The sequence below is a fragment of the Nicotiana tabacum genome, chromosome 14 (genome assembly GCF_000715075.1).
Source record: "Nicotiana tabacum cultivar K326 chromosome 14, ASM71507v2, whole genome shotgun sequence".
Lineage (NCBI taxonomy): Eukaryota > Viridiplantae > Streptophyta > Magnoliopsida > Solanales > Solanaceae > Nicotiana > Nicotiana tabacum.
The window spans coordinates 80,111,923-80,128,875 of NC_134093.1; positions in this window are offsets into that span (position 1 = coordinate 80,111,923).

A 16,953-nucleotide genomic window follows, 5' to 3' on the forward strand; every position below is an offset into this window, starting at 1 on the left:
AAGATATATCATGAAGTAGCAAATATATGGAAGCAAGTGTCATGACGGCGTATGTACACTCGTCATCTCGCATATATGCCATTTCCCACATAATTCACATAACGGTACTTCAGGGTTCCCTAATTCCCACAAATCAAGGTTAGATCCAACACTTACCTTACTCCGCAATTCAAGCAATCAATCAACCACAGCCTTGCCTTTTGAACAAGACTCCAAACGAACCAAATCTAGAAAATTATAGACCAAAATTATTCAAAATAAGTTTTAGAAATTACCCATAAATGAAGGAGGTTCAATTTTGATCATTTTTTAAAAAGTCAACAAAAGTCAATCCCGATTTCTCTTGGTCAAAACCCGAGGTTCGGACCAAAAACCAATTATCAATTCACCCCCGATCCCGATTATGTGATTTGTTTCGAAATTCGACCTCAATTTCAGGTCTAAATCTCAATTTTACAAAAATCTCTAATTCCACCCAAATCCCTAATTTCTATCATGGAAATCCTAAATTTTGATTTTGAAATCTCATCAAAAGTAATGGGTAATTGAAAGGAAATGGATTAAAATCACTTACCAATGAATTTGGGAAAAAATGCCTCTTGGAAAACCGCCTCTAGAATGTGTAGGGTTGAGAAATTGTGTGAAATGAGCTAAGTTCCGCTTATCCCCTCTTTTACCCAGTCGCAGGTGTCGCAATTGCGACGTCATGTTCGCAATTGCGAATATTGCAAATGTGAGACAGGGGTCACAAATGCGAACCCTGTCGTAAAAGAACAGAAGTCACAAATACGACAAAAAGATCGCAATTGCGAAGATACCACCATCGCAAATGTGGTCAGAAACTTCGCAAATGCGAAGCAGACTCAAGAGCACACTGAGTCGCAAATTCGACTCTACGATCGCTAATACGACCTCTGATAGTTCATAAATGCGAACATGTTCTTCGCAAATGCGAGATTACCCAGTCCAGCCCATGCTCACAAATGCGAGTTATTGTTTGCAAAATCGATGCTCGCAATTGCGAGCCAGACCTCGCAAATGCAATATCTGCAACAGAACACCAGTAACAGAAGTGCACCAGCTATCTTCACACTCACTAAACTCATCTGAAACATGTCTGAAACTCACCCGAGCCCCTCTGGCTCGAAACCAAACATGCACACAAATGTAATAATATCATATGAAATTGTTCACACAATCAAATCACCAAAATAACATCTAAATCTACAAACCAATCCTCAAAATGAATGAAATTTCAAAGTAAAACTCAAGAACACTAAAATAACATCTAAGCGTCCGAATCATGTCAAATAAATTCCGAACTGCACCAAATTTTGCAGACAAGATTCAAATAGTGATACAGACCTATTCCAAGTTTCAACATCAAAATGCGAATCGTTAGCTATGAAGTCAACTTACAGTCAAACTTAAGAAATTTTCAAACTTTCAAAATACTAGTTTTCGGCAAAATGAGTTAAATCAATTTAGGGACCTCCAATTTCAATACCGGTCATATGCCCAACTCCAAAATTATGATACAGACCTACTAGAATCGTCAAAACACCGATCCAAGATCATTTTCACAAAATATTGACCGTGGTCAACTCAAGTTGTTTTTAAAAGTAAAAAATCATATTTTCTTCAATTTTTCACGTAAAAGCTTTTTAAACAGTGACACGGATCACACATACAAACCAAGAAACATCAAACGAAGCTAACAAAGGTCTCAAAATAAAGAATTAAGGGTTAATACTCAAAATGACCTATTGAGTCATCACAATTTCCCTTTTTGATGCTTCACACGTGTGTGTTTATGGTTTTATGACTTACGAGGTTGATTGGTTTTGTTCCGGGAAGATTTTGAGTTAATTTAGACCCTTTGATTCTTGTCTTAGAAGCTTAAGTTAGAAATGTTGACCAAACTTTGACTTTTGCGAAAATAACCCCGGAACGGTGTTTTGATGGCTCTGATAGGTTCGTATCATAATTTTAGACTTGGGCATATGCCCCAGAATCAAATTCGGAAGTCCGTCAGTTGATATGTGTTGTTTTACCGAAAGTTGGCAATTTGAAGTTGAAACATTTGACCGTAGGTTCACTTTTAGCTATCCAGTTCGGAATTTGATTTTGGGACTTGGAATAGGTCTGTCATTCTATTTAGATCTTATCTGCACAATTTTGTATCATTTGTAGTTGAATTGATAGGATTCGGACGCTTAGTTGCAATTCTAGAAGTTCTTGAAATTTACTTTGAAATTAATGCATTTTGGTGTCCGACTCGTAGTTCTAGATGTTATTTTTGTGCTTTGATCGCACAAGCGAGTTTGTATGATGTTCTTTGACTTGTGTGGATGTTTGATTTTGATCCCCGAGGGTTCGGATGAGTTTTGGACATGATTAAGAATGGTTTGAATTGAAAATGGAATTGTTGGTGTGTTGGTGCTCAGTTATCGCAATTACAAACACCAGCCTCGCAATTGCAAAGGTGACAGGGGTTGGTCAGATGTCGCAAATGCGACTTCCCCTTCGCATTTGCGAAGTCAACAGGCCTGAGGGCTAGTTCGCAATTGCGATCATTTGGTCGCATTTACGATAATGGCCAGCTTCGCAATTACGAAGCCTTTGTCACAATTGCGACTTTTGTTGAGGCTGTCAGATTCACAAATATGAACCCTGTGTCGCAAATGCGACATCTACAACTGGTCATAAAGGCTGGGAAGTCGATATTTCACCTTATTTCTCACATTTTAGAACCCTAGACTCGGTAGAAGGCGATTTGGAGAGGGGATTTTCATCTACAAATATTCGGTAAGTGATTCTAATCAATTTCCAAATTTATTTCAATATATCTTAGATTTAACATCAAAATCATATGAATCAAAGTGAAAATTTGTGAAACTTTATCAAGTTTTTGAAAAATAAAAATTTGAGTTTTGAGAGTCGATTTGTACTCATATTTTTAAACTAATTACATATATGAACTCGTGGAGTTATGGGTAGTCGGAATCTACCCTTGGACCCAAGTTTTGACCATGCGGGCCCCGTGTTGACTTTTGTTGACCCTTTGGAAAAAGTGTAAAGATCATAGCTTTATCTATTATAAATTTTTCCCCTTGCATTGTTTGATGATATTAAGTCATATTTAGTTAGATTTGAGTCGTGCAGAGGCGAAATCGATCGAGATACGAACATGAGTAGATAGGCGATTAGGGGGAAGAGGGCCGGCTGGGCCTGCCTTTTTAATCAATCTCTAGCAGGTCGGAACAAGCCCTAAATTTGAGGCTTTGGAAAACTTAATTTTAGGGGAAAGGCTATTTCTGAGGGTTGAGTTAGCCTAGTTGAGATCAGTATCTTGCCTAACTTTGTATGGGGAAAACTACCCCTCAGGAATTGGTTTGTTTGTGCAAATTGTGTTATGTAAAATCCGTGTACACAAGATGACGAGTGGGTATACGGGTTATATGTGGTATTTGACTGGTTTAAGTTATTTAGACTCTTTCCATGCCTTTAATTGAATTGTCACATCATGTTTTAATTCTCATTGTCAATCTACTCTTACTTGTGTTAGTCTATCCTTGCATGCCTTATTTGACTTTGTTAACACTTATTCTATATCTTACTTGATACTTTAATCTTATGTTTTAGTTGAAGTAATTGCTTTCCTTATTGCCTTGCTACATCCTTAATTGTTGATAATTGAAGTTGTTATTTCATGAAATATCTTCTTGTTGAATTTTGGTATTGAATTTGTGAAAGTCGTTATCACATTGAGGCGACATTGTTAATTGTTGAGATGTCTATCTTGTTGAGCAATTCACATTCATTGTTATTGTTGATATTCCATTGTTATCATTGATGTTGATATTCTTGCACACATTGTGGTTGAGCCATGGCTTATTAATGTGGAAACGTTGATATTGTTGATTATTGGCAAGTTGTGGTATATGGGCACTTGTGGTGCGAGTTGTGATTATGTTGTGATATGGATATGCATGCGGTGATATAAGACTTGGGGTTGATACGCCTACGGTGAGATAAGGTGATCTTGATATGCATATTGCTAGTAGGAGAACTACTTGAAGCCACATGGTGTGATAAGGTGGGTTAAAACGCGAGTAGCTATTTCAGAAAAAATAAATTTAAAACTAAATGTAAGGCTCACGCGGTGATATAAGGAAAGATTGTGATTGAAATTATGCAATGTGAATACGAGGCGGTACCTCGGTTGTGATTCTTATTATGTACGAGGCGGTACTTCGGTTGTGATTTTTGTTGTGCATCTCAGGTTGAAAAGAGTTGTTGATGAAACGCTCCTTGTTGCTTTTATTCTCCCTTGTCTTATCGGTTTTGTCCGTATTTGACTATTGTGGTTTGTTTAACTGCTTCCTCTATGTTATCTCCATGCTAACAATTCTTCCTTTAGTCTATGTGTATCATTTGTTTCTTTACCTTCCTTTACTTCTCGTTATTATGTTTTCATTTAGTTTATTATGTCCTAGTAGGTGTCTTGACCTAGCCTCGTCACTACTCTACCGAAGTTAGGCTTGATACTTACTGGGTACCGTTGTGGTGTACTCATACTATGCTTCTGCACATCTTTTTGTGTAGATCCAGGTATGTTTGTCCGTGCTGGACGTTAGTGTTGATTTGTAGCTATCATCCGGAGACTTCAAGGTATACCTGCTCGGCATTCGCAATTTTAGAAATATAATATTTGGATCCATATGAGGGATTTAAGAAACTGAAAAAGTGAAATATTAAACTTGTGTTTTTTTAGCAAAAATAAAAAAATGAAAAATAATTGCCGGGCGGAGCGGGTTGAAAATAGAAAAAACTGCTATGCGGGGCGTGGCGGGTTAAAATTTTGCGGATTAAGCTCCAACCTGCCCCGCCCCACCCTATTGCCATTCCTAGTGGTTGTGATCTTATTTGGAAGCTTATATGAGTTTATCAGTCTAGCTTTAGTATTCCTATTGTTAATTTGTGTTAAGTTATTATTAAATGTTAGACTTACCTAGTCTTAGTGACTAGGTGTCATCACGATATCCTAAGGTGAAAAATTGGGGTCGTGACAATAGTGCATATCCTAAGACTAGTGGTAACAAGAAGATATTTTATTGTTAAATGCTCAACAATATGGAACTAATTCCTTTGATTGAAAGCTAAAACATGGAACTAAGGCAATAGTAAATATAATAGGCAAATAGTAACATAAGATAGAAAGGAGATGAGAAAGGATAGAACTCGCGGGGTAATTGTGTGATGACCTAATAGGTCGTTTTGAGTACTAGCCTTAATTTCTGTGTTCTGAGATCTCTCATAACTTCATTTGATATTTTTTTATTTGCGTGCGTGGTCCGTGTCACTTTTTGAAAAGTTTATACGTAAAATTTTGAAAACAAATATGATTTTGACTTAAAATGAGGCTAGAGTTGACCACGGTCAATATTTTTGTTAAACGACTTCAGATTGACGTTTTGACGATTCCAGTAGGTTCGTATGATATTTTTGGACTTGTACGCATGTTTTGTTGGGGTCCCTGGTGACCCAAGCGCATTTCGGCGCATTATGTGAAAAATTGTGAAAAATGGAGTTTTCAAGTTGAAATCTTGAGTTTTGACAATTGGTTCTTGTTAATTGATATTATTTTGATGATTTGAGTTAGCGAGCGAGTTTGTATAATGTTATTACACATGTGTGCATGTTTAGTTTGGAGCTCGGGGGGATCGGGTGAGTTTCGGACGAGTTTTGGTTGAAATTGGAATTGCTGGTGCAAGACCTGTTGTTGGTGTCGTATGCAAATCTCGCATTTGCAAGGTCTGGCTCGCATTTGCGAGCTCGCTTTTGCGGTCAATGGATCGCATCTGTGATAGTGGGCTAGGAAGGGTAGTCTTCGCATTTGTGAAGAAATGTTTGCAATTGCGGACATCCCCGGATTGCTTTTGCGATGGTTTGGTCGCTTTTACGACTGGGAACTAGAATTAGGCAGGTTCGCAAATGCAAACTTTTGACCGCATTTGCGATGGAAGGGGGCCTAACAATGTGATGTTTTTGGCGCATTTGCGAATTATACAGGTTGGGGGCACGTTCGCACTTGTGATCAGTATTTTGCATTTGTGATTGTCGCAATCGCGAACAAGAGTTCGCGATTGCGATACATACAACTGGGTAAAAGAGGGAAAAATCGGGTCTTAGCTCATTATATACCATTTTTCAATCCTAAACTCTCTAGAGGCGATATTGGAAGAGCTTTTTCTTCTCAAATTCATTAGTAAGCATCTTTAACTAGTTTTCAATCAATTTCAATTATTTTTCATGAGTTTTTAACATCAAATCTAAGAATTTCATAGTAGAAATTAGGGGCTTTTTTGTAGAATTTAGGAATTTTGTAAAATTGGGATTCAAATCTCAAATTGAGGTCAGATTTTGAAATAAATCACATAACCGGCTCGGGGGTGAATGGGTAATCGGGATTTGGTCTGAATCTCAGATATTTACCAAGCGGGCCCGGGATTGACTTTTATTGACTTTTTTCAATTTAACTAAGGATTGAACCTTTTTCATTCGTGGGTAGTTTCTAAAACTTATTTTGAATTGTTTGAACGATAATTGGCTAGATTCAGTTGGTTTGGAGGTTTGTGCGAAAGGAAAAGTTGTGGTTGGTTATTGATTTGATTGCGGAAAGAGGTAAGTGTCGTGTTTAACTTTGACTTGAGGGAATTAGGACTTGTTGGTCTATTTGTTACGTGAATTATGTGTGGGGACGGCGTATATGCAAGGTGACGAGTGTATATACACTGTCATGGGTTAAAGCATGCAGGTTGGGCTATTTATCTTTATATCTTTATTTATTCTATGTATCCTTCTTGACATGCTTTGATTTGCTACATGTCCTGACTTGTTATTCACGCCTTACTTGTTACCTATCAATTAATTGCTACATGTTTCAGTTTATTCATTCTTCAATCAAAACATGCTTACCTGTTATATGTTCCTACCTATATTAATTGTCTATCTTCATTCATTCATGCATTTACTTTCCTTATTTCATTTACCTTACTTGTGCACTTCATTATATTGTGTCCAATTGTGGGAGTCCTTTAGCTATTCTTGAATTGATGACTTCTCGAGGTTTGTGAATATAAGGTATTGGTTATTCTTTGTTTGTACCGGTAGTTCCTTGATGTTCTATATGCTTTATTTCTTTTTGTGCTGAGATTATGGAACATAGTTGTGTTGAGTTGTTCATGTTAATGAGTGGATAATGGGAATGGGTTGCGAGGCACAACAGTATTGAAATGAATTGATAATGGAAATGGGTTGCACGCTGCAATAGATGTTAATATGATATTGAGATCGGGTTGCGCACTGCTACAAATATTCTGATAAATATTGGGATCGGGTTGAACGCCGCAATGGAGTATGACATGTGGTATCTGTTATAGTTGTGGCGGTCTATTCCTGAATTGTGATATGAGATTATGAATTATTGTTATTCTCAGGCCCTCTGTCAGTTGACCTTCGGGTTCCATTTTGATGAGTTTACTTGCTTTCTCTATATATATTTGTTGTCTTTTAATATTATTCGTACAGGTTTATAGTGAGTGTCTTGTCATAGCCTCGTCATCACTTCGTCGAGGTTAGGCTTGACACTTACAGAGTACATGGGGTCGGTTGTACTCATACTACACTTCTGCATTTCTTGTGCAAATCCAGGTGTTGGTCCTAGAGGCGCAAAAGGGAGATTGCATGGATCCGACTTCTTCAGGAGACTTGAGGTAGAGCTACACGGAATTTGCAGCCCCTGAAGTCCCTTTCTATCTCGATTTACTATTTATCTAGTATCAGACAGTTGTGTTTTATTTTAGATCATGTTTGTAGTATTCTAGATGCTCATGTACTTGTGACTCCGGATTTCTAGGATTAGTTTATTCTGCTTTTAAATTGTTAAAATTGGTAATGTTGGCTTACCTAGCAAGTGAATGTTAGGCATCATCACGGCCCCGTGTTGGGATTTCGGGTCGTGACAAGTTGGTATCAGAGTACTAGGTTGCCTAGATGTCACTAGTCATGAGCAAGATTAGTAGAGTCTGGAAGATCGGTACAGAGACATCTGTACTTATCTTCTAGAGGCTATAATGTTTTAGGTAAATTTCACTTCTTTCTTTCTCTATCGTGCGATTTTATTCCACCTTTGAGTTTGAATCATTCTATTATTATTCTCTCACAGATGGTGAGGACACGTACAACATCCATAGCTAATCAGGAGCCAGAGCCCCACGTTGCAACCACTACTAGGGGTAGAGGCTGAGGTAGAGCTCAGCCTAGAGCACGTACAGCAACACCTATTGGAGAGCCTCAGATCGAGCAGGAGGAGGAGGTCTATATTCCCGTTGTGCCAATTGGATCAGCTCAGGTCCCAGAGGGGTTCATTGCCACCTCCGTACTTCAAAATGCTCTAGTCTGCTTGGTGGGCCTTATGGAGAGCGTGGCTCATGTCGATGTATTTTTGATAGCAAGAGTCGTCTCTCAATTTGGGGGAGGAGCCCAAACTCCCACTAGTCATACTCCAGAGCAGGTGTCTCATGGATATCAGACTCCGGTATTTCCAGCAGTTGAAGCAGTTCAGCCTGTCATTGCTACATAGTTCGCGGTAGGTCCCGTGATGTCATCAGAGGGACTGAAGAGGTTGGACAAATTCACCATGCTATTTCCTATTCATTTTGGCGGTACACTTTCTGAGGACCCTCGGGATTTCTTAGACCGTTGCCATGAGGTATTGTGCAACATGGTATAGTGGAGTCCAATGGAGTCGATTTCGTAGTATTTCAGATGCATGGCTCCGCCAAGAGGTGGTGGTAGGAGTATGTTTGGGGCAGACCAGTAGGTTCACCTCCACTCACTTAGGATCAGTTCTAACAGTTATTCTTAGAGAAGTTCATCCCTTTCACTCAAAGAGAGGATCTACACAGCCAGTTTGAGCGCCTCCAGCAGGGTAACATGACTATTACCTAGTACGAGACCAGATTTATGGATCTATCATGCCATGGTGTGATCTTGATCCCTACTGAGAGGGATAGGGTGATGAGGTTTATAGATGGCCTTACTTATGTGATCAGACTATAGATGGCTAGAGAGACTGAGGATGATATTTCCTTTACACGGGTTGTAGAGATTGTTAGGCGAATTGAGAGGATTCGTGGCCAGGGTAGAAAGGTAGCATCTGAGAAGAGGCCTCGTCATTTTGGTGGTTTTAGTGATGTCTCGTCTGGAGGCAAGGGTTAATTTGGCAGAGGCCATCCTACCAGGCCGGTTTAGTCAGCACTGTAGGTGTCTCATGGTTTTTCAGGTGGTCACGGTGCATATGGGTCTCGTTCCGAGTAGCCAGTATTTAGTGCACCTTCAGCTCCTATTAGTGCACCACCGCTACAAAGTTACTATGGTGGTCATTTAGGTCATTAGGTATCATCTCAAACTCCGCCCACAGGTTTGCTTTGAGTGCGGTGATGCAGGTCATATCGGGAGGTATTGTCCTAGATTAAGGAGCAGCAGGCCACAGCATGGTACTCGTGCCATGATTTTTGAATCGATTGCTCTACCACATACTCAGCCAGCTAGAGGCAGGGGTCAGGCAGCCCGAGGTGGTGTTCAGGCCGTTAGAAATGGAGGCCAGCCAGTTAGAGGCCGTCCGAGAGACGGAGGTCGGGGTGGTGGGGCTCAGCCCCATTTTTATGCATTCCCAATGAGTCCTGAGGCAGAGTCGCCTAATGAGGTCATCACAAGTATGGTCCGAGTTTTCCATAGGTATGCATCAGTTTTATTTGATATAGGTTCCACCTATTCATATGTGTCATCCTATTTTGCTTCATATTTAAATATGTATCGTGATTCTTTGAGTGCTCTTGTTTTTGTGTCTATGCCTGTTGGGGATTCTATTGTGGTAGGCCGAGTATATCGTGCTTTTTTGGTCACTATCAGGAGCTATGAGACTAGGGTTGAACTTCTATTACTTGATATGGTAGATTTTGATGTAATCTTGGACATGGATTGGTTGTCACCTTGTCACGCTATCTTTGATTATCATGCCAAGACTGTGAGATTAGCCATATCAGGGTTGCCTCGATTGGAGTGGAGAGGGACTCCTGGCCATTCCACTAGCAGGGTCATTTCATATGTGAAGGCTCGGTGTATAGTCAAGAAGGGATGTCTGGCGTATTTAGCCTATATCCGTGACCCAAGTGCGGAGGTTCCTTCCATGGATTCGGTTTTGGTTGTGCGTGAGTTCCCAGAGGTGTTTCCTATAGATTTTTCAGGGATGCCACCCGATAGAGATATCAACTTATGCATTGACTTGGTTCTAGGCACTCAACCCATTTCTATTCCACCATACCTTATGGCCCAAGTTGATTTGAAGGAATTGAAGGAACAGATTCAGGATTTGCTTGATAAGGAATTCATTAGACCTAGTGTCTTGCCTTGGAGTTAAACAGTGTTGTTTATGAAGAAGAAAGAAGGCTTTATGAGGATGCGTATTGACTACAGGCAGCTGAACAAGGTCACTATCAAGAACAAGTATCCGCTGCCGATGATTGATGACTTATTTGACCAGCTTTAGGGTGAAAAGGTGTTTTCCAAGATTTACTTGAGGTCTGGCTACCATCAGGTGAAGATTAGGGCATCGGATGTCCCTAAGACAGCTTTTTGGACTCGGTATGGTCACCATGAGTTTATGATAATGTCCTTTGGCTTGACTAATGCCCTAGCAGCCTTTATGGATTTGATGAACCAGGTGTGCAAGCCCTATTAGGATTCCTTTATGATTTTCTTCATTAATGATACTTTGGTTTACTCCCGCAGTCGAGAGGAGCATGAGCAGCATCTGGGGATCGTACGTCAGACTTTGAGGGATCATCAGTTATATGCCAAGTTTTCAAAGTTTGAGCTCTAATTGGATTCGGTAACCTTTTTAGGCCATGTTGTATCTTCTGAGGGCATTAAGGTGGATCTTAATAATATTGAGGCAGTTTAGAACTAGCCTAGACCTACTTCAGCCACAGAGATTCGAAGCTTCTTGGGTTTGGCAGGTTATTATCGCCGGCTTGTAGAGGGGTTTTCATCTATCTCAGCCCCACTGACTAAGTTGACCTAGAAGGGTGCTCTTTTCAGATGGTCCGATGAGTGTGAGGTAAGCTTTCAGAAGCTCAAGACTGCATTGACTACAGCCCCAACATTGGTGTTGCCTATAAGTTTGGGATCTTACACCATGTATTGTGATGCATCGTGTATTGGTCTTGGTGCGGTACTGATGTAGGACGGTAGGGTGATTTCCTACATGTCTCGACAGTTGAAGGTTCATGAGAAGAATTACCCTGTGCATGACTTAGAGTTGGTAGCCATTGTTCACGCGCTGAAGATTTGGAGGCACTATCTTACCACGGACCTTGAGAAAATATGATGCAGTTTGGGTTATTATGGACTGGTTGACTAAGTCTGCACACTTTATTCTTATGATGGCTTCCTATTCTTCAGAGAGGTTGGCTCATATTTACATCCGGGAAATTATCCGGCTACACGGCATGCCCATTTTTATCATTTCTAACCAAGGCACGCAATTCACATCACATTTTTGGAGAGTCGTGTAGCGTGAGTTGGGCAAGTGGGTCGAGCTGAGTACCGCGTTTCATTCTCACACAGACGGATAGTCCGAGTGCACTATTCAGATTTTGGAGGATATATTGCACGCATTCTCTATGGATTTCAAGGGTCAGTGGGACCAGTTCTTACCTCTGGTGGAGTTTGCCTACAAAAATAGTTATCAGTCAAGTATCCAGATGGCTCCGTACGAGGCCTTATATGGGAGGCGATGTCGTTCGCCGATCGGTTGGTTTGAGCTCGGAGAGGCAAGATTGTTAGGTATTGATTTGGTCTGTGATGCTACAAACAAGGTTAAGGTGATTTAGGAGAGACTTCGTATAGCTCAGTCCATACAGAAGAGTTTTGCAGATCGGAAGGTTCGAGATGTGGCTTACATGGTGGGTGAGAAGGTTCTTCTCCGAGTGACGCCTATGAAGGGCGTGACGTGGTTTGGGAAGAAGGTCAAGTTGAGCCCGAGGTTATTGGCCCGTTTAAGATCTTGGAGAGAGTTGGAGAGGTTGCTTACAGGCTTGATTTTCCTCAGACTAGCATGGGTACATCCGATATACACGTTTCCATGCTTCAAAGTATCATGAGGACAGGTCACATGTTTTAAACTTCAACACGGTACAACTTGATGAGAATTTGACATACGAGGAAGATCCGGTGTACAATAATCGGATGTAGATCTTCTGTCATCCAGAGATCCAGACCAATTCGCTTCCGTAAAGGCTTCTATTTTGAGGTGATCATGTTTAGAGAAAAGTAGACCTTTCCTCGAAGAAGACTTCAGATACCACAAAATGTGAAAGACAGCTTCCATATGAGGATCTCGGGGATCATGCATGAACTAACTCATCAGGATAACTGAATAGGCTATGTATGGTCTAGTGTGGGAGAGATAAATGAGTCTTCCAACCAACCTCTGATATCTCTCTTTATCAACTGACTCTCCAACTCCGTTTTGTAACTTGTGATTGCTTTCAACGGGTGATTTTGCAGGTCTGCAATCTGTCATACCAGTTTCTTTCAAGAGATCCAGAATATACTTCCTCTGAGAAATAATGATCCCTCTTTTTGTTCTACCAACCTCAATTCCCAAGAAGTACTGCAATTTTCCAAGATCCTTGATCTCAAATTCATGTGCCAACAACTTTTTCAATCGGGCCATCTCCTCTTTGTCATCTCCTGTCATTACTATATCATCATCATAAACTATGAGAAGAGTGAGTTTACCTGTATGATGTCTTGTGAAGAGGGTGTGATCAACATTGCTTTCTTGGTAACCAAAGGAGATCATTGCTTTGCAGAATGTGTCAAACCAAGCTCTGGGGGATTGCTTCAGTCCATACAAGGCTCTCTTCAATCTGCATACCTTTCCTTGAATTTGTGCAGTATCAAATCTTGGAGGAATCTCCATATACACCTCTGCTTCTAAGTCTCCATGTAGAAATGCATTCTTCACATCAAACTATTTCAAGTCCCAATCGAGATTAGTTGCACAAGACAAAAGAATCCTAATAGTGTTCATCTTAGCAACAAGGGCAAGTGTCTCTTGATAATCTACTCCATAAGTCTGAGTGAATCTTTTAGCCACTAATCTTGCTTTGAATCTTTCAATAGAGCCATCAGCTTTGTGCTTCACAGTGAAAACCCATTTGCATCCAACTAACTTCTTGTCTGATGGTGAAGTAACAAGTTCTTAAGTCTCATTTCTTGACAAGTCCTTCATTTCTTCAATCATAGCTTGCTTCTATTTAGGATCCGCAAAATCTTTCCTCCAATTCTGGGGAATAGACACAGAAGAAATAGACAAGGAAAAGGCTCTATAGGAAGGATACAAAGAATTATAGGAGACAAAATTAGATAAAAGGTGTTTGGTGGTGCAAGATCTGACTCCTTTTCTTTGAGAAATAGGTTCATCTAACTCATTAGAAAATGTAGATAACTCACTGGTAGAAGAAGGTTCAGCTTCGGTAGATTTCATGATCTATTTCTACTCTATATTTTCTTGAGTAAGTTTTCAAATCAGGCTTATCCAAACGCCCAATAGTCTCCCCCTAAATTCTTTCTCTAATTTCGCTTTCCCTTGTGACAATGTCATCAAGAGTTACATTAATGGAACTAGGTAGAATCGCATCTTCCTCCTTAATGCTCTCCTCCTGAAGAGGTGATGAGGTAATACTGAAATAAGGCTCAGATTCTCGAAAAGTAACATCTATGCTAACAAAGGATCTCCTAAAGGGAGGATGATAACATTTGTAACATTTCGGTATTGGATAATACCCAATGAAAACACACTTTATAGCTCTAGAATTAAGTTTTCCTGAATTTCTGGTGTGGACAAAGAAAATACACCCAAACACCTCTAGAAGAACTGTATATTCATTCTTACCCTTTAAAGCTTCCAGAGGACTTTGAAAATTGAGGGTTTTAAGTGGCATTCTGTTGATAAGATAGGCAGCCCCTAGAATAGCATCTCCCCAATAAGGTATTGGTAGATGCATGGTGAACATAAGAGATCTTGCTACTTCTAACAAATGCCTATTTTTTCTTTCAGAGACCCCATTTTGTGCACTAGTGTAAGAACAACTAGTCTGATGGACTATCCCATTGGACTCCAAATAAGCACCAAATCTTTTATCCATATATTCGATGCCATTGTCAGTTCTCAAGATTTTTATTTTGGCATCAAACTGAGTACAAATCATCTTATGAAATAAACAATTATACCCAAGTCATTCTAGTGCAACAACCAATGATAGTAACAAACTATTGACTACTAGACAAAGAAACAGTTTGAGTAGGACCTCATACATCATAATGAATAGTCATAAATGGAGTTGTGCTTCTATTATCACTCACATGATAAGAGTTTATGGTATGCTTGGCATATTCACACGCACCACAGAACAAAGATTCAAATTGATTCCTTGAAAACAAATCGAGATATAACTTCTTCAAAATAAAGAATGATGGGTGTCTTAACCGTCTATGCCGTTATATTATTTATTGGTTGACATCCTTACTTTCCCCAAGATAGACTTGACCAGAGTTTTGAATTCATCTAATATATACAAGTCATCATGCAATCTACCACTATCAATCTTTTTCCTTGTTTGAAGATTCTGAAAAATACAATGATCGGGAAAGAACTCGATTTTACATTTTAGAATTTTGGTGATGGCACTAACAGATAAAAGATTGACATGAAACTCAGGGACATGGATCACGGATGATAGTTTAATATTAGGAGTACAAATAATAGAACATATTTAAGAGATATAGGTGTTAAAGAACCATTTGCTTTTTTAACATTATCTCCTTTGAGACATAGAGAATAATTTTAAATGCCTTTAGAAGAGCCTGTCATGTATCTATTTGCACAAGAATCAACAATCCAAGAATTAAGGTGAGCAGTAAAGGCAGTATCTGATTGCACGTAATTGGATGTGGTAACATTAGTGGAGTCAAGTTTGGCTAGGAGGTGACGGAGAAGCTGAATTTCATCAGAAGATAAGATTTCTACAAAAGTCGTCTTCTTCAATGTCTCCATATTTTCTGCTCAATCAGAAGGAAATCTGAAGAAAATTGCTCAAAAATAATCTTCCTCGCCGGAAACAAAACCTGTCTCCACGGAATCGAAAGGAGTTTGTGTTGCGGACAGCCACCAAGAGAGAGAAAACTCGACCTCTTTGATAAAAACGGAATCCTAGTACTGCGAGCGAGATAACCCACCTCAAAAATATAGCAATGGCTTTGATACTATGTAGATTTTTGAGAAGAAGAACAGGCTTCTTGTATTTCTATATATTTCTTACATCCCTAAGCAAATGTATTTATACACTAGGTCCTATGATTATTTTAGGAAGAAAAACAAATTACAATCAATCGGAATAAAATCAAATCTCAATCAGAATTAAATCTTTCTCGATCAGAATTAAATTTTTCCTAATAATTAAGCCAATCAATACCAACACAACTTAATTCCTAGTGCAGAACGATTCTCTTTTATTCACTTTTTGAAGTTTTATTTATATGCGCTTAACTAGAATGAACTATGACCCAAAAAGAATTGCCAACTGGAGCCAATTATAACCTTAGTTTGTAACCAAGTCAAACATAAGGAAAGAGAGGCCAAGTTCCTATGGAGTAATGGAGTAGTTTCAACATGCCATATAGGTTCGCCATGTTGAGTCGCGTACTTTTTGTGCGCTTAATTTAGAAGCCTAGCTGGTGATAATTGGTGTAGTCTATCTCTTTCAATCTAATACAGGATAACATATTTTCTGGCAAAGTCTCCGTCTTGTTTCCCTGCACAAAATTACAAGGAATATTAAATCTAAGTCTATGGTTGAGCTTCTGTACAAGCAGAACACATCACAAGCTTTACCCGATGTATGGAGATAGCAAGAGAGCAGGAATGGCTTATTCCTTATCAAGTCATATTACGAGAAATTACTAAAGAGAGAAGAAGTTACCTTTTCAAGCCATTCTGTATGGATTCCCAAAGAAGGTGTGTATTTCTTTGTGTGGCTGGCAACGAGGGAAGTGATTTTAACAGCGGAAAATTGAAGGAAGAGGAAGATCACCTATGTTTCTTTTTGGTATACTTACAAGGTGCCTATATGTATAGATGATTGAGTTTTTTTGTAGGAAAATCATAAAAATTTGGTGTAGGTTCTCTTTTTCTTTTTTATATACAACTAACTATATATGGAGTTCTCCCCTTCGGTTAATAATATTATTTATGTTATCAAAGAAAAAATCATTGAGAGCAAGTTGAATCCTACTTGGGATCACTAAAGCGAGTAACACAATTTGACATTTTCTTTTTCTTATTAATTATTTTACAACTCCGCTTCACTGCCTTGTATAGTAGTATTTTGGATGAAAAGAAAATCATGCTAAGCCAAAATGTAAAAAACTCTTGAAGAAAATGTCATGCTGACTCAATTTGTATTGTGGCTCTAGTTATAACAGATTCGGATTTGAATATGGATCGGCGAAGAGTTATTGCTTCAATGTGATTTCTGGCCAAAGGGAATCAGCTAAACCAAAAAAGTTCAATTATTATGAATTTATGTTCTATGCATTAATATCATAAAAAACTCTTACATTATCATATCAAATTGACTTACAAGTTACAACATCAGGTAACTTTTAGAATCAAGTCTAACCTAGATAACGTGACTGATCATATTGCATTGATATTTTGTACAAAATATAGACACTTGTTAGGTAATATAACTTAAACTCCATTATTATTCTCTTGGGTCGACTGTGAGAGAGAGAGAGCATGCATTATTTTGGAAGTCA